This window comes from Eubalaena glacialis, chromosome 12 (genome assembly GCF_028564815.1).
Source record: "Eubalaena glacialis isolate mEubGla1 chromosome 12, mEubGla1.1.hap2.+ XY, whole genome shotgun sequence".
In the NCBI taxonomy this organism is placed as follows: Eukaryota; Metazoa; Chordata; class Mammalia; order Artiodactyla; family Balaenidae; genus Eubalaena; species Eubalaena glacialis.
The window spans coordinates 67,676,535-67,695,713 of NC_083727.1; the positions used below are offsets into that span (position 1 = coordinate 67,676,535).

Below are 19,179 nucleotides of genomic sequence, written 5' to 3' on the forward strand. Positions count from 1 at the left end.
CTTTGTCTATGATACATTGAACAAAATGGAACCCTTTTTTTTTTTAAAGGTATAAAGATTTTTAATTCTGTGATTGCGTGTACGTGTGCTGAAACTGTAAAGCTTTTATGACTCTAATATTAATATCCCTCAAATGAAATTAAAAGATAAATGAACATGATCCAGCTTAAATGATCATTCCTTCCTGCAATGATTATTGGATTGTTCTACTGTATATTTGAAAAACTGAAGAGAAATCATGGAAATTGGAAATAATTGCTCCAGCCAAAAGGCTTGGGCCTAGATTTCTTTTGCAATACCAAATGAGCAAAAAACCTGGCAAATCAGGACAAGTTAATGAGGAAGTTAAAGGAGTAAATCTAAATTCATCAAGTATTCTATTATCGATACTGGAATGATTGATTTTCCTTGCAAGCCCACCCTAGGATGCCTGCTGCCTTTCAACACTTTTAAAGGAATTTCACTTATAAATAGAAAATTTATATTGTTAACAGTAACTTTGCTACCAACTTTGAAAATAAAAGTAATAATAAAACTTCATTGAAATAATAAACTATATAAGCTCTATTTTTTCAGTTGGTATTAAAATTAATTACATTTTGATACCAGTACAAGGTGTCTTTTAAGTAGGGATGTCATCGACCTCATTTTTATAGCATTAATGTTTTATGAAGAGAAAATTTAAAATGAAAGCATAATTGCTGTGATTATTAGAATTATATCGTGATTGTATTGTAGCTTTGCTCTATTTCAGATAAGCAAATTGATCTAAGAAGTTATCAAAACTATTCTTAAAAATACTAAAGCAGGTAACTTTTTCTTCCATTATTTTTTCTTCTTCCCACTGAGTTTTATAATGTATTCCTTGTGTATACAAGCAATAAAGGTAAAGGACAGTTTGTACTAAACTGTGTCATTTTTAGCTTCTTCAGAATTTATTATTTAAAAGTTTCTGGTAAATAAATATCGACCATCACTTCATTTAAATAAAAGGAGGTTTTCATTCCCAAATAATTTAATTACCTAGCTGAAAGTGTTACTAGGCTTAATGTATTAATAGTAAAATAAAATTGGCACAGAAAATAACTCTAAGGAATAGCTTCACTCTTCCATAGTATTGCTGCTTGTCTGTACATCTGTCACTCCACCAAAAGGGACCTAGTCAATGTTTAGAGACTTTTCTAATTATCCCAGAGCATGAGGTAGCCAAGCGTGGATGCTAAGGCTGAACTTTTCCATTAGGATTTAGCATTTTAGATTTCAGATTTTATTTCTAGTCACGAATGTGTTTTTGCTATACACTACACACTTAAAGGGAAAGTTTATTATTGTTATTACTACATGCAATCACTTCATTAAAATATCCCAAATAAGTAAATGGAAGAAAATAGTAGTTTTAAGTCATGATGCCAAATGCAAAAAAGGCTGTTGAACACTTGCTCGCTTGTTTACAGTATGTTCCTGGGGATTTGCAGTACTGTAGCTGTCCTGTACACTGAGTGCAATTCAGCCTTACTTGGTTTTTAAGTACTTGCGTTGCCAAGCTCATATTTTTTAAGTCCTTATTATCCTTGATCATGGGAGAAAAGGATAGCAGGGATGATTAAAATCCACAGCCAGTTTCATCAGTGTTCTCACCCATCAACCCTTCAAACAGAGATATTAACAAGGAGCCAAATTTGTTATTAATTCTGGTCTTAACATTTATTCTAACCCTCGTTTTTTGGGGTGGAAATAGCAAACAGGCATGCAAGTATCTAAGAGGCCCCAGTCTGAAAAATTCACAAACAATCCTTGAATAAGCCCTAATTACATTTTATTTTTACCTCCAGGGAAGGAAAACAAAGCTTTTATCTAACTTACAGGGAAATACTCCTCAGCAGTAAAAATAGCTTTTTGAGTCAAATAAAAATCTGTTAAGAATATTTACCTTATAGCAACATAGCATATTGAAGAGATCTGTTTAAAAGTTGTTTACAAATGTTTGACTATTTTTGGTGAAGTATTTTAGAGCATCAAATGTCTTTTTTTTTTTCTGCAAATTTCTTTTATGTTCCTAGTTTCAGCTCCTGCCTGTAGCCAGATCACAGGCCTTCCCTGTGAAACTTTTGTTTCTTTCTGTAAGTGTGTGTGGTTTTCAGTGGTCAGCTCCTTTCTTCAAATGGTAGGAAGTTCTGCTTCTGTCGTGCAGAACATTTTATGTAAAATGATGCGATGCAGAAATCCTTGTGCATACTGTATAATTGAAGGAAGCTTTTTAGATTTATTTTTGTTTGTAATAAAATTCAGATTATTACTCTAAACTTGGTCATAAAAATGGTGAATGATTTATATCAGCAAATGAGCTGTGAGGTGTTCTGCTCGAGCAGCATGTTTACGTTATACAAAATCGAATAAAAACTGAAAAGTCAGTAATCCTAATACTCAGTGCTGTTGTAACATAATCATGATTTTTGAGAGGCTGGGTGATTGGCCAGTTAATACATCATTTCCTCCAATTCTAATTTTTGGTTAAATGGATTTTCTTCACAGTTTCAATGAATCCTGATTTGTATGAAGTATAACACGGTGTATGTACATCACTACACTTCTGCTCATTAGAAACCTGATTTCTTGTAATCTATCTAAATTACATTAAGTATTTCATTTCTTTATCAACCTACTAGCCCTCTAACCTACACATCTGTGCACACACACATTCTTATAAACTCTGCCTTCACTTTAGTAAATATACCTGCTTATTCACTCATTCCTCAACAAATATTTATTGGACACCTGTGATAAGCCAAGCTGCTGTGGCTAATGCCAAGTGACATGTCCATTTCAGTCACATGGTAGTTAGATGGTGTTCCCATTTCACAGGTGGGAAAATAGGCTTCTAAAGGTTAAGACTTGTGCCTGAGTCTGCTTTTCCATCATCATCTGATTTCAGCAGAATTACATGCCTGGAGACTCAGCAGCCACTATCAGCCCACATGAAGGAAAATGGAATGGCAAACAAAGGAAGGGGAACGTGAGGTAACTTTAAACTTGCAGGCACAGGGACTTTGTGACCACTTTTAAACCCAACACTGAGACCCATATTTGTCTTTTAAAGCCAAGTCTGTGTTTTAAGCCACTTGGCTATGCTGTAACTTAAAATGCTCACCAAGTCCCGAGGTGCTTCGGCTCTTTCACTCACTTATTGGATGAGTGAGGTTATCTCCAGTCTTCCGCCCCACCCTGCACCCACATACCTGAAGGATGCGCTGCAAATGGAAATACAGGTCGTGGGGCTGTGAGGCTTGGTCTTTAGACTCGTTCTCCACTCTGCAGGAAAATGAGACTTAGCCCAGGTTTTTCTGTTTTTGGTTTGTTTTGTTTTTTTGCCCCTTTGGCGGGTGTGGGGGTCTTATTAAAGAATAATTGGGGTATAATTTTTATACGGTAAACTGCATCCATTTAAAGCGTGCAATTTATTGAGTTTGACATATTGTATACACTTGTAAAACCACCTAGCAGCCAACATCCTGATCATTTCCATCACCTCCAGAAGTTCTCTCATCTCTTGCCATCTATCTCTCCCTTCACTCCAAGCCCCAGACACTGGTCTGCTCTCTAACAATATAAAATAGTTCTCATTTTCTAGAATTTTACATAAATGATACAATATGTACTTTTTTTAAGCTTTTTTCTCCTCTCGAAGGGTTATTTTAACTCCTTTGAGAGGATTTTTTTTTTTTAAGAATTTTTTGATGTGGACCATTTTTAAAGTCTTTATTGAATTTGTTATAATATTGATTCTGTTTTATGTTTTTGGTTTCTTGGCCACGAGGCATGAGGGATCTCAGCTCCCCGACCGGGGATCGAACCCGCACCCCCTGCATTGGAAGGTGAAGTTTTAACCACGGGACCGCTAGGGAAGTCCCAGGAATTTTTAATTAGACCATTTTTAGTGATGCTTGAAAACCTTTCAGTATCAGTTTTTGAGGGCAAATGTAGGTTTCAGAGGGCTGTAGGTATGTCCAGTATGGCCTGCTTGATTGTGCAATGTTACCATCTTCTGAAACATTTAAGATCACTTTATTTTTATGTTCTTACAGAACCTTAATACTTCACTCACAAAATCCCTTGCATTTGTTTGTTAAAGTAAGTATATTTGTATATGTATTGCTTCAGGTGTTAGAAATGTGAATGGACATGGCAAGTAACATTAGTAAGTACTTGGTGGTTTTCAGCAAATATGCTTCATAAATGTAATTTTTTTACGTTTTCTCCTTTTTTTTTTTAGGTTGTAGCTGCTTTTTGCGTGCTCAGAAAAGGAAAGATTAGGTTGATTATACCACAAAACAATACGCAGAAAAATATTTTAAATACCAATGAAAACAATCTTCTTTAAAAAGTATTTGACATGGTATCTCATTCAGGTGCCTACCAGTGGTCCTACCTGGTATAGTGGTGCCCATAGACATAAGTAAGAGTGCATTGGCAGAGTGTGTACTGCTTACCACCAGGACCTGTACTCCTTTTCCATCAGTGGCTAATCACTGCTCCAGTGTATCTTAGGCCCCTGCCACAAGGTCCCACTAAAACTTAAAACTACTGTTTAAATGACCTGCCCTTCATGTCAGTTTTTTCAGTGAAACTGTTCTGAGAAACAAATGGTTATTTAACTTTATCTGAGTTTCATGGTACTTTTACATTTCCAAGTAGTGAAATGCATTCCTTATTCTGTAATTTAATGGTTAGTGATATCTTATAAATGCCATATGGCAGCGGGATAATTGCTTTGAAAGCACCAGAAATTATTGAGCAAATGCTGAATATTTATCTTCTGAAAAGCAAAAGTCATTCACAAAATGAAATTACCTTGCAGCCTTATTGCTTGTTTCTCTTTGTGGATACCTGCCTCTTCTTTAGTTATTACAGGAATGACTATATTAGTCATTGATTGATACATTTACTAAATTCAGAATAGAGACTAAAGAAACCTGAAAATGTGTGCAACTTCTTCTGTGGTTGAAGGAAAAATGGTGATACTTCTTCCGCAGACACTCTAGAACCCTTCTGACTTTTAATCAGTTTCCTACAAAGATACTTAACTAAATATACATCTAAACTGTGATGAGCATGACAAAAGAACAGAGAAAGAACTAGAGAGATGCCTCAGTTTTAAAGCTACTTCAGCTTATTCTCACATTTACAAGGCATCAGGTGAGTCTGTTTTTTCCAGTATTAGCCATGCCAACTATCACAGTTCAAACTACGTGATACTAACTTAAGTGACTTTCTTAAAACCAACAGGAATCACGTGCAGCAGTCCCCCCTTACCCGCAGGGGATGCGTTCCAGGACGCCCAGTGGATGCCTGAAACCGCAGATACTACCGAACCCTTTTTTTCTTATACATACATACCTGTCACAAAGTTTAATTTATAAATTATGTACAGTAGGATATTAACAACAACTAATAATAAAATAGAACAATTATAACAACATACTGTAATAAAAGTTAAGTGAATGTGGTCTCTCTCTCAAAATACCTTATTTTACAAATTTGATGCTTTTCCATCTTAACTATGCACTTATCATGCTAGCACAAATTTCTTTTTCCTTCTTTATAATTTCACAGATAGAAGATTTGTTCCTACCATAGATCTTAGCGACCTTAGCGTATGATTTTTGTTTTCCTTATTAAGTCAGAAACTTTCACCCTTATCACTTAGAGGAAGCAATTTATGGCTTCTCTTTGGCATATCCGAATTGCCAGCATCGCTACTCTTGTGCTTTGGGGCCATCATTAAGTAAAATAAGGGTCACTTGGGCACAAGTACGGAGATAACCGCAACAGTCAGTCCGACAAAGGAAATGGCTATTAAGTGACTAACGTCACAGAGGGTACACTGGAAGGATAGGTGACTCAAGTCCCCGCCAGGACAGCGCAAAATTTCATCACACTACTCAGAATGGCTTGAAGTTTAAAACTTACGAATTGTTCGTTTCTGAAATTTCCTATTTAATATTTGGGACTGTGGTTGACTTCTGGTAACTGAAACCACAGAAAGCAAAACCGTGGGCAAGGGAGGAATGCTGGTCGTCTTTGGGCAGGTCTGTAAATCAAAAAGTACAGGAAATCCGCATTTAATTTCCTTCCTTGCCCAAACAAGGTAGTACCCGAGCCAGTTTTGCTGCCTGAAACGTTTAAGCATTGCTATAATTGTTCCTTGGAACTTCATTTAGGATCCGAACAACCTGCCATTCCCCTTAAATAAGAGCCTGTCACAGTGACACATGTGGAGGTGGTTGGTCGACGACGTGAGCAGGTCTCAGCAGATGGTCCCGCGCAGGAGCATGAGGCCCATCCACTAACATGGGACAGCCACATGTGGCCCCAGACGCAGTGCTTTGGCTCTGTGGGGAAAAAAGATCTTATTTTACACTTAAAAATAGCCAAATGGGACTTAAATATTTGTTACTTAAAAGATTTCCTGTACCACCTTTGTCCCAAGAGCTCTTATTCTGCTGGCTGTTAGGAATGAGACATTTTATTATCCATTAAAACATGATATTTCATCCCACAGGACTGTCCTCTACAAACTGACTTCAAGAACACATGGATATGCTGCTTTAACTTTTCCTTGGTGAATAGCCGTCTATTTTTTAAGTGATTTTTTTTTTTTTTTTTTTTTTAGTGTAAAGAAAAGGAGGAAAAAGAAAAGGGCTGAAGTAATGGGGACAAGGTCAGACTATTTACTGACATAACCGTCTCGAGTTTGTATTATTCGTAATTCCAAGGTAGGCATGCCAACTGTAGATGTAGCGGTAATAGGTACATTTCTGCTTTGTCTTAACGTCAGCATTCATCAAATCGCTCCTCGATGTAGGGAAGACGCTGCAGTCATCAAATGAGCTTTGCCTTGGAGCCTGAAAACGAGAGGGTTGTAGCTGGCTGTGTGAGAGCTGGCAAAGACCTGGGAGGCAGACTGGCTCTGGTCCTGGCTGGACGCCACCTTACTGTTGGGAGAAGTGGGAGGCTGGGCCCCAAGTTTCATCATTGGTAAACACGGGAATGGCCTAAATCCAATTCTAAATGCCTGTAATTTCAGTATTTAATATTACCTTCCCCATTCTCTGCTAGGGCTGATTCATATCTTCTGTCACATTATACCTCAGGTGTTGATGAGAGAAGAATGATTCAAAATGTTGGGAAAAATAGAATTGAATGTTTATTTGTGGATTCCTTCTTTCAGAAAAGATTCTAAATCCTCTGATGTACAATAACACCAGTGTTACCATAAATTCTTCATAGTCCTTTAGAAAATGTTACCTGGATTTAGGAATCAGTGAACGTTCTGGGAACAAAAGTAAAAGTCAGGCTCCCCATGGAAGACCTCTAGGACTGTAGGGAGAGTCCTGGATTGGGGGCAAGTTGCTGCTGCTCTGCTCCAGAGACACATTTGCAAGCTCAGCACAATGCGAAGAGTCTCTCTCAGTAAAATGGCACGGTAGCATTCCCAGATACAACATGTGACCCATTTTAAGTCTTGCTGTATTAAACCTGAGGGACGCTGAGAGAAAAAGCTGCCTCCAAACATAAGTGGAAATTGAACTTAATACTCTAATCACCATAAATTGTGATTATTTGTGTAAAACCATAAATGTACACTATGACTAAATGAGTCATTTACGGAATATCTTTTCAGTTATTAACTTGGCATAAATACTAATCCCTAAAGATTAAGTTGAACACTAATCACTTGGAGTATTCAAGGACCTTTTGTAATCCAAGTATCGTATTTTCATATGGTAATTTCCCCTGTGGTAGCTGAGTGGGGCGGCTCACTGCTATGTAAGCAGTAATGTATGACAAGGATGCTGTAACCAGGAACGGGGTTTTCATCTCTTCTCCCAACCCTTCCCCCTTCACTCCCAATTTGAGCTTAATTAAAACTCCTAAAAAAATAAACTCCTCAGAACTTGGCTCTGCTTAAGAAGAGGGCAAAACCAACCCTGAAATGCTGACACCTCCTCTACTTCTGCCTGCTGGGTGGGCTCATTAAGGGTCATGATTGGAGAGCACCTCCACAGCGGCCTGGCCATAGATCAGAGGCAGGAATTCTCAGAGCAAAGAAGCAGAACACACCTCAGCAAGTAAATCAACAATTTGCCTGACTTTTAAAATGCATTTTTAAAGATGAGTTTTAATTTTTTAAGGTAAAACGTGCACATAGCTTTAAATCAAATTTATCTTCTACGAAATGAACAGCTGCTGCCCCAACCCTTGCTCTCAACCCATTCTAAATATTTGCCCCATATTTGTAAGTAATAAGTTATACTGCTATTTCTTGATTTATCAAATTTGCATACCAAAATTGTGACTTTGTATTACGGTTGCGGAGGATTTAGCTGCGTTACACACACGGCTCTCAGTTTCCCCTACTCTTTTATCCCAACATAGCACATCACAATTTTGGATTAAATCAGCCAAAATTACATTATCATGACTATGTAACTAGTGTTCACTGCTGAGCCAAGTAAAGTATGACTATACTTATATTGCCTGTCTCTAAAAACCATGTTTCTCCTAGTACTTTTTTTCATTTGCTTATAGATTTATCACCTTTTTAAATAAATGCTTCCAACAGAAGTATCACCCACACCCATCAATAACTTTTCATATTCTCAAACACAGTTACAGATCCGTTTCCCCTGTGGAGCCAGCGTTCTCCCTGCCCAGTGCAGCTCCTCCAGCTGCCGCAGAGGCTTGGTGCTTTCCAGGCCAGTGCTGAGCTGTCATCCTGTGAGCCCCGCCTTCTCTGCTTTCTTGGGCTGGATCCCTGTTTCCTGGACTTCATGTCTGTCTGTCTCATGATTTACTCCCTCATTTTGCTGAAGTATATCATCCAACACCTTCAGAAAGAACACAAGCGAGGTAAACTTTTTGATTCATTATGTGTTTGAAAGCGCCCAGTGACCCATATATTTCTCCCCAGGGTGCACCCTGTTCTATAATCTCTGCATCCCCTGAAGACCAGGTACCTCCAGATCAAAGGACCCTAAAATGTCCCTCTTGCTCAACTGTTTTCTGGACCATTTTAAGCTAGAAGAACTGATCTTTTCAGCATTCAAGGGTCCCCACTCTTAGCGTGTAAGGAAATTCTTCCTGCCTTATAGTTACATACTTCTTTTTTCATTATATCCTTGGGCTTTTTCTGTCTAAGGACGTGGATTGGCATCAGGGGAGGGAGGAGGCCTAAGAACTCAACTGCCTGAAATTGACTCTCCTTGGCCTAGGAAGGCTTGGCAGTTTTCAAGGAGAGTGTAAGGTAGTATTCTCTCGGGCTGCCCCTTGTCCAGGCGTTGGTGCCCCACCTCACCGTGGGCCACGCGTTCTGGGGGCTCATATGCAAAACACCTGACCCTGAAGAGTCAGGATTGGCCAGTCTCAGAGAGAGGAGTGAGCTGTAAACCTATGAGAACATCCATACCATTTTTTCCTAAAGGAGCCAAAGCAATTAAGGTGCTCTGACAAGGAAGAGGGAAAGGTTTTATAGGGTGCTGCTCAAATTAAGGGGGACGGGGGGGGAAAGATTTATGTAAAAAAAATTATGTAAAAATGATTTCCAGCAACCACTGTCTCCACCATGCTTCTCCCTTGCCTGCTTCCTTCTACAGAAGCGGGAAACATAAGATTTGCATTTCAAGCTCTTGTTACTGCTTGGAGTGGCTGAGTGACCTATGTAAGGCCAATGGGCAGTTGAAGGGGAAGACTGCTAGGAGGCTTCTGAAAAGGCCTTCTCTTTCCAGACAGCAGAGGCTTGGAAGAAAGAAGGCTTTTGCTCCCATGTCTCCTTCCTGCATAGGACCCAGTGTGAGGACCTAATACATAGAACTATCATATGACAGTGGTGACAGAAAGCCCGCATGTCAGGATGATGGAGCTGAGGATGGGAATGACCTTGATGGGTTGCCCCACCAACCCTGAGATCACACTCTCCAGACAGAAGCAATAAATGTCCCTATGCAATAAGCCACAGCAACTCGAATTTTCAGCCACTTGCAGTTGAAAGCTTGCCTAAACGATGCCTACATAGCTTTTCCTACCACCACGCTCAGCCGTGCTCCTCCATGCGGCTCGGCTCAGTCCTGTCCACAGACGGGGAGTGTGGGCCATTCAGGGACTCAACATCAGGGCCCCCTTACTGCTTATAGGGCTCTGAGCTTGTGCCCTAGTAGGAGGACAGCTTCCCCTTAGCGCAGGATTCCTGCCTTGATCTTGGCCATTGCAGACGCTAATCCCACCAACCTGCACTGTGGAATCTGGACCCTGTTAGCAGCTGACCCAAGCTGCTTGGGCTGGCCGGTTCCTGCTTATCTGACATCCAAATATGGTCTGTTCCCAGATGCCCTGTTCTGGAGCTCATGACACACTGTCACCTCTTGCTGGAACTTTCCAAGCTCAGCTACTTGCCTTACCTTCTATTGGGCACCCTGCTCTCTGTACACCAGGCTCCACCTGCCTGGCTGAACTGCCTTCCTGAACTTCAGCTGAATTTGCTGACCTTTCCTCTCCCAAACCCCAGCAAGGTGTCTGGCCCCTTGTCCTGCCCCCTGAGTAGAATCACAGGTGTCGAGTAGATGGTGTCTGAGCCATCTGCATCCCCTATATGGTTGCTAGTCTACATTTAGTCCCTCATCCTATTACCCACTATAGTGAGATTATGGACTGCTTCTACATTTTGAGGCAAGCAGGGCATAAATGCTCTTTATAATATATTATACCAATGTACATAAAGTATATAAAAATACCAATATAAATACCAATAAAGGTTAATGAGAAAGTTAATAGAGGCAAAAAGTAGCAATGGCTCAATCATGTCGGTTTTTCTTAGCTGAAGAAAAAGTCATCCAAAAGAAGTATTTTCCATTTCTAAGTATTCCTGATACTGTCCCAGACTGTCCCAAATTTTAGCTTTTTCATAGCAATTGTTTTTAAGTTTTAAGTTAATTAAGTTTTTAACTGCTATGAAAATTAAGTTAAAGCTATAATGTCAGGGAATGTTCTTTTTTTTTTTTTCCTTTTTTTCAATGGGTGATGATATTTTCAAAACAGCCTAGGCCTTCAAGAAACTATTTTTATCTGTTCGATCAGTGGGAAAGCACCAGGACAATCAGATCAGAGCTCCTGAAGCTACCGTGGCTCAGAAAGATAGGTTCCGTTCTCAGGGGTGTTGCCGGAGCCCGCTCCCCAGGTGGAGCCCCGTCTTCCCATGTCGGACGTCGGCCGGCCTGTCCTCCTTCTGCCCGTGGCCCTGTGCGGAGGGGAGGTCCCGGCTGCCCCAGCACACACAGCTCCTCCTGTTCTCTTTCCCCTCCCTCGGAAGGTATTTGTTGCCACTGCAAACGCCAGCCACTGTCCTGAGCGTGTTACAAGTATTAACCTGCTCAGTGTTCACGAACTTTCTGAGGTAGGCACTGTTATCCCCAGTTCATACCCGAGGAGGACAGAAGGCACGGAGAGGTGAAATCTTTTGCCTGAGGCGACCCAGCTAGGGCGTGGCCAAGGTGGGGTGCAGTGGCAGGCAGCTTGGGCTCTTAACATTATGCTGAAGTCTGAACATCACTCAGGGAGACAAAGGCCAATGTTTTGAAAAAAGGTATAAGGTCCCGAGTAACAATGAAATGAATATATTTTAAAAATCAGATCCTCAAGAGAGTAAAAACTGGACAAGCACTTGCAATGCGAGCATTAGATGTCCATTAGAACTATAATGTCATTATTAAAATCCGTTCTAAACTGATAATTTCAGATTAAAGAACTAGAAATGTCATTTAAAAAGGGAGGAAACTATCCTAGAAAAGTATGTCAACGTTTTCCATTTTGTGCTCTTTCTGAACAAAAGCAATGGTGAGAGGCTTGTTCACCATCGAGAAGTCCGGAGCACTGAAATGTGATTAGTATTTGATAAAGATGGAGATTCTGAAAAGTGAAGACAAGGGACAGTATCTGTGGGCGGGTGGGAATGAACATCTTCAGGAAAAAAAGAAATGTTAACTGAGAACTCTAGGGAAAGCTCGAGGAGAGCCACCTAGAGTCCTGACTCATGGCTGTTGAGAGCATTCCTGCATCTACCCCCAGGCATGGCACTGGGGACACCAGGACAAAGGCGTGCCTGCCTCAAGGCGATCGCAGGTTAATGGAAAAAAACCAAAGTGGTAAAACAGGAAAGGACCACCCATTGTGATGTGAGCCATCATGGTATGAGGTCAGGGTGCTAGAGGGAGCTCCAAAGGGGGGCCCTGTGGGTAGCCTGGGAACTGGACAGCATCTGGGAAGAAGTGATGCCTTAGCTGAATGCTGATGGTTGCAGAGAAGTTGGCCAGGCAAATATAATGGAGAAATGGTCCAGAAGTAGGAGTAAGATGTTCAAAGGCCTGAAGCAGAAGAGATTGTGATACCTTTTGGACTCAGAAGTACTGAGGGCCCTTCCTTATGGCTGGAGCAGAGGCAGGGTGAGAGGCGAGCCCAAGGAACCAGGAAGGGACGAGGTGGTCATGATGCGCCCACGTGTCCCTGGAGGGATGTGGACCAAATTGACAGCCCCAGGGAGCCTTAGTCCAAGTCACTGTCATCCCTCACTTGAGCTGCTGTGGTCGCATCCTTCCTGCATCCCTCCTCTGCTCCCGTTCTCCTGCAGTCCATTCCCAGGAAGCAGCAAGAGTAAGATTGTATTGTGACTGCCCCTGGCTTAACTCACTTCATTAAGATCTGAGACACTTTACATGCCTACAAATCCTCACCTCCTCCAGGCTGCCGGTGGCAATCACTCACTAAATGATGCCGTGCACTCTTAATGATTCTGCAGACGTAATCAGAACAAATGGGTCCAAGGTAAGGGGACAAGATTTCAGCCTAAAAGAACAATGCTCTAATGTAAGCTCTGTGAGAGCAGGACCACGTCCATGTTGTTCCCTTTGGTATCCCCAGTGCCCGCCACAGGGTGAGGACACACTGTTGACTGAATGTGTGGTAAGTGGGACTGACAAGGGTGGAATGGGCAGCCTGTGAGGTCGAGAGCCACTCATCACTGGAAGTAATCAGGCCAACATTGAATGTCCACCTGCCCAAGACGCAGGAGAGGGAAGCCTGCCCTGGTAGGACCACAGACGCATTGACCACAGAGATCCCTTACAATTCTGGGATGCTTTGTGTTCTTTGATGACCCTTGTGAGACAGCAAATTCCTCCAGGGCAAGAATTGGGAACGAAGAAATAAAACAGTGTCTCTAGAGATAAGGGCTACCAAACATAGTACTTTTATTATCTCTCGTGGGAAAAGAAAAACATTCAAAATGACTCAAAACTGAATATGATGAAAGAAAGTGAAATTTGGGATTTTCTCAGGAGTCTAAGTTTAAAGATAAAGGAAAGCTTCACAGAAAGCTAGCAGCCTGAATCTCAAAAAGATACTTGCACACCCATGTTCATGGCAGCATTATGCACAGTACCCAAAACGTGGAAGCAACCTAAGTGTCCACCCATAGATGAATGGATAAATGTGTGTGTGTGTGTTTGTATGTGTGTGTGTGTGTGTGTGTGTGTGTGTGTGTGTGATGGAATATTATTCAGCCTTGAAAAAAGAAGGAAATTCTGCCAATTGCAACAACATGGATGAACCCAAAGGACATTATGCTAAGCAGAATAGGCCAGACACAGACAAATACTACAATACAAATATTTTCTTATATGTGGGATCTAAAATAGTCAAACCATAGGAGCACAGAGTAGGATGGTGGTTGCCAGGGACTTGGGGTGAGCTGAGAGGGGAATGGGGAGATGTTGGTCAAAGGATACAAACTTTCAGGTATAAGATGTATAAGTTATGGGGACGTAATGTATAGCATGGTGACGAAAAATAATATTGTATTGCATACTTGAAATTCACTAAGAGGGTAGATCTTAAAAGTTCTCACCACACCAAAAAAAAAGTAAAGGAGAGAAAGAAAATAGTAACTGTGTAAGGAGATGAATATGTTAACTGGCTTTATTGTAATGATCTTTTCACAATATATACATACAGCAAAACATCAAGTTGTATATCTTACAACTTTTTTTTTTTTAATTTATTTATTTATTTATTTTTATTTTTGGCTGTGTTGGGTCTTCGTTTCTGTGCGAGGGCTTTCTCTAGTTGCGGCAAGCGGGGGCCGCTCTTCATCACGGTGCACAGGCCTCTCACTATCGCGGCCTCTCTTGTTGCGGAGCACAGGCTCCAGACGCGCAGGCTCAGTAGTTGTGGCTCACGGGCCTAGTTGCTCCACGGCATGTGGGACCTTCCCAGACCAGGGCTCGAACCCTTGTCCCCTGCATTAGCAGGCAGATTCTCAACCACTGCGCCACCAGGGAAGCCCCCTTACAACTTTTATACGATTTTAATTTTTAAATTATACTTCAAAAAAGTGTGTGTGGGGAAGCTAGGAACCTGAGACTCTCATATAATTATGTTTTGCTTAATGGGCTTTTCTTTAGCAACTGCAGAAACTTTCATATTTTCCAACTGGAAAATTTAAAGTATTATTTTCATTGTGGTAAAACATACATAACATAAAGTTTACCATTTTAACCATTTTTAAGTGTACAGTTCAGTAGCATTAAGTCCATTCACATTATACAACCTCACCACTATCCATCTCCAAAACTTTTTCATCATCCCAATCTAAATATTTTTAAATATTAATATTTTACCTAGCAAATGTGTTCAAAAGTTGGAGGTAAGCTATTAATCAACAATTAGCTTTAAAAAAAAACACACAAAAAACAGGAAAACCAATAGAATGTTATTTTTTGCTAAAATCAGATGAAGTTGCTTTCAAAAGGAATAAAATAGCTGAATTTCCTGAGTAGGAACAGAGCTTTCAAGGTATTTTCTATGTTTATAAACTGATTTAAATGTCATTTATTTGAGTATCCAGAGATTAAAAACCATATAGATTTCATGCCTATCAATCACACTGGTCAATAAAACCCCCAAACACCTTCTATTCCCAGAGTCAATACATGAAGCTTTACAAGCATAGGTTCTCCTGGAAAATCTTAAATCATCAGCCTCATGTAATTTGGTTACTTGCTTTATTTGCACCTGTTTGAACTACAGTTGCTTTCACAGCAGGGGTATAATGAACTCCATGTGCCCATAGCAGAATCTCAGAGATAAGACTTGAAATCCATTAACAATCAAAGTCATTTTTGACAACAGAGCTAGTTTCTATCTCTTCTCCAGCTGACCTCACGGGGGCCTCTCCATGCAGGTCTGCTTGCATGCTGGTCTCCGCTGCCAGAGACCAGTGCAGAGGTGGGCCTGGGCCACAGAAATCACAGACCCCCAGGGTGCTCCATAAGACAGCCCATGACAGTACCTGACGAGCGTGCACAGCGGGACCAGTCAGACCGATTATAATCAGCTTCACATTGTTTCATTTTACTTCCTCCATTTGCTAGAATCACCAAATTCAAAAGATTACTGGGCAGCAAAGGTGAATGAAGCAAACAGCTAATATCAGACACCATTTCAAAAGCAACTGCCTGGATAAGCCTTTAATAGAATTTCCCAGTTTACAACTCTGAAGATGAAGAAGGCAAGTTACCATGGAAACAAATAGTCTCTTTAAAGAGAGAGAGGCTCCTCTCCTGGTCTGAGCTTGTTCCAGAAGGGAGGAGGGTAGAGGGAGGTGGGAAAACGCAGGCCGAGCATCTGCGACTAGAACAATGAAGGGAAGTCTTCTTCTCATTAAAATCTTAGCAATGAAATAAGCTTGGAGGGTCAGCACAAGACAATTTTTTTTCTTGGCTGTACTATTGAAAAAGCCTCATCAGATATTTTAAGACACTTAAGCAAAATGACATTTTATTGGTAGTTTCTTTAATTTTTTTTCTTTATTCAATTAGTGACACATGCTGGTGACAAGTGAAACCTTCCAGTACCTGACATAAAAGGCAAAGAGGACTCGCTTTTCCTGGTCTTCTATCACCAACACATACCATTGAGGTAACACGCCATTGGCTGCTTTTCTCTGCCTCTTCCCTGTTTTTATATATATATATATATATATATATATTTGTGTGTGTGTGTGTGTGTGTATACATACATTTAAAAGAATATATACAAAAAACCTAATTTAAAAATTGGACAAAGGACTTAAATAGCTATTTCTCCAAAAAAGATATACAAATGACCAATAAGCACATTAAACGATGCTCAACATCACTAACCATTAGGGAAATGCAAATCAAAGATATCACAATGAGATGCCACTTCACACCCACTAGGAGAGCTATTATTAAAAAAAGAAAAAGAAAAAAATAGAAAAGAAGTGTTGTTAAAGATGTGGGGAAATTGGAAACTTTACACACTGATGGTGCAGCCACTATGGAAAATAGTATGATACTTCCTCAAAAAATTAAACAGAATTACCACATGATCCAACAATTCCACTTCTGAGCATATACCCCAAAGAATTGGAAACAGAGACTTGAACAGATGTTTGCATACCCATGTTCATAGCAACAGTATTTACAATAGCTGAAGAGTGGAAGCAACCCAAATGTCCATTGATGGGTGAATGGATAAACAAAATGCGGTCTATACGTACAATGGAATATTATTCAGCCTTAAAAAGGAAGAAAATTCTGACACATGCTACAGTATGGTTGAACCTATAAGACATTATGCTAAGTGGTCTAAGGCAGCCATAATACTGTATGATTCCACTTATATGAGGTACCTAGATTAGTCAAAGTCACAGAGAAAGAGGGTAGAAGGGTGGTTGCCTGGGGCTGAGGGGAGGTGAGAGTGGGAAGCTAGTGTTAAATGGGTACAGAGTTTCAATCTGGGAAGAGGAAAAAGATCAAGAGATGGAGAGTGGTGATGGTTGTACAGCAATGTGAATATACTTAATGCCATAAAACTGTACATGTTAAAGAGGTAAATTTTATGTGAATTTTAACACAATAAAAATTTTTAGATAAATATATATTTATATATATATATGTACAGGAGTTCTTTTGTATACACAGATGTTTTGTGTATGTAGATGTACAGGGATTTTGTTTTTGCCCTTGATTGCTTACTTTTGCTAAAAGAATTATACTACACACGTGTTCCTTATGTAACAAACCCCAAACCTTAATGGTATAAAGCGACCGTTTAATTATGCTCTGAATTAAGGATTCTATGGACCAGGAATTTGACCTGGGCAGAGAAGGGACAGCTGTCTCTTCTCCATGGTGTCTGAGGCCTCCTCTGGGAAGACGCAAAGGCTGGAGCAAGAATCATCTGGAGGCTTCTTCACTTGACTATCTGGCAGTTGCTGTTGGATCCTCACTTGGGCTGTTGACCAGAACGTCCACATGTGGGCTCTCCACCTGGGCTGCTCCTCTGAGCTCCCTCATAGCATGGCAGCTGAATTCCAAGGGCGGCATTCCAAGAGAGCAGAGCAGAGTACATGGCTTTTTACAACATAGCCCCAAAAGTCACATTGCATCGTTCGGTATACTCAATTGGTTGATGGAGGGGCGATGCCATTGTGCCCTCTTTGGAAAATACAACCTGCCATAGCACATTGATTCATCTTCTACCTGCTTTTACAATATCTCATTGACAATCCCTAAAAGTCAGTAAAGATGTAGTTTTTCAATTTTTCTCATTTCTTTATAATGACAAAACTACTTTAAATTCTAAAAGTAATATAAGTATAGGAACAAAACTTGGAAAACATAAAAATCTCTTCACAATTCCCCCCCTTCAACCAATCATGGTAATCATTTTTAGACTTTTTATTCCATAATTTCCTCATAATGTTCATAGAGTTTATGTTTGTTTTTTAAAATTTCCCCTTAGCACATAAGCCCCCAAATTCACATCTCAACATTAAGTTATCTTCTTTATTTTTCTTGTGTGGACAAAGCAAAAATAAGAGTAGGGTACACCACGGGATAAGGTCTTCAGGTAGGGACTTGCTTAGCCTAATCCTACTGACAACTACTAGGAAAAATCACATCAAGGCTTCAAGTCTTCCATCTTCTTTCTAAGGAGCATAAAGCAGAGACATAACACACTAACTCCGGAAAAGTCATGAGTGAGCTGTGCCTTCTGCCACGCTTGTGTAAGGAGCAGGTGACTGACCTCGGTGTGGAATACCAGCTGGTGACCTTTCACTGTTCTCTGCTACAAAGGCTTGGCTTTGGGGTTTCAACAAAATACATGGATCTAGCAAGTAAAGTTCGGCAAAGCCTGTGTCTCCCAAACTCAACTCCAAACTATCGCTGGTTTTCATTGGCCTGCTGTGAAATGAGAAAAACAACAACAGTGGGGTGAGTTTTTCATGAAGCTAAATGGATTCAATTTTTTAAAAGCTGGGCTTTATTCAGAGATCATTCCTCTTTTAAAAATGTCAATATTGGGAATTCCCTGGTGGTCCAGTGGTTAGGACTTGGCATTTTCACTGCCGTGGCCCAGGTTCAATCCCTGGTCAGGGAACTAAGATCTCACAAGCCGCACAGCCAAAATAAAGGAATAAATAAATAAAATAAAAATAAAAATGTCAATATTTTATAACATAATTCTGAACATAGATTTTCTTAGCATTCCTAATTAGCAAGGTAAAAAGTTGGCAAATCTAAACTTAGTTTCAATCATCTGACTGATCTGTGACATCCCAAATTCTGAGAAACACTGATTCCGTCTCCTTATGAAGAGCCTTTGGGTGTGATGTACATTATTTGTCAAAAGGGATTATACTCTGAGGTTGGGGGAAAAAACTGCTTGACATGGGAAGAGGATGCAAAACTCTGGGCTCTGCTTGTGATGGTCCAGTTGTGTGGCCTTGAGCACATCATTTATGCTCAGAGCCTCTTCAGCCATCAAATCCAGTCCACAACGCTGGCCTTCTCCACAGAGCAAGCGGGGGTGAAAGGCTTAATTGTGGAAAGTGTAGAGAGCTGTGTAAGTGCTGAGTGTCTTATTGCTGCATCCTCGGAGCTTTCCCTCACAAAGACTGCTCAGTGGGCCCTGTAATAGCTGGTGAAAAATGTGAGGAGGGACATCCCAAGTATTTCCCTGGGAGTTCCTAATTTTAATGAGAAGAATATTCTCTAATTAAAATGGCGCCGCAGAAATTTTTTTAAAACAAATTGCCATCTAATT

At 40.4% G+C, this 19,179-nt stretch overlaps 1 non-coding gene across 1 annotated transcript; it reads left to right on the forward strand.

The window, feature by feature from the left end:
- Window positions 1-18,441: 18,441 nt before the first annotated feature.
- Window positions 18,442-18,513, forward strand: TRNAE-UUC (transfer RNA glutamic acid (anticodon UUC)). The gene has a single exon. It is a non-coding gene; the product is annotated as a tRNA-Glu (tRNA).
- Window positions 18,514-19,179: the final 666 nt, after the last annotated feature.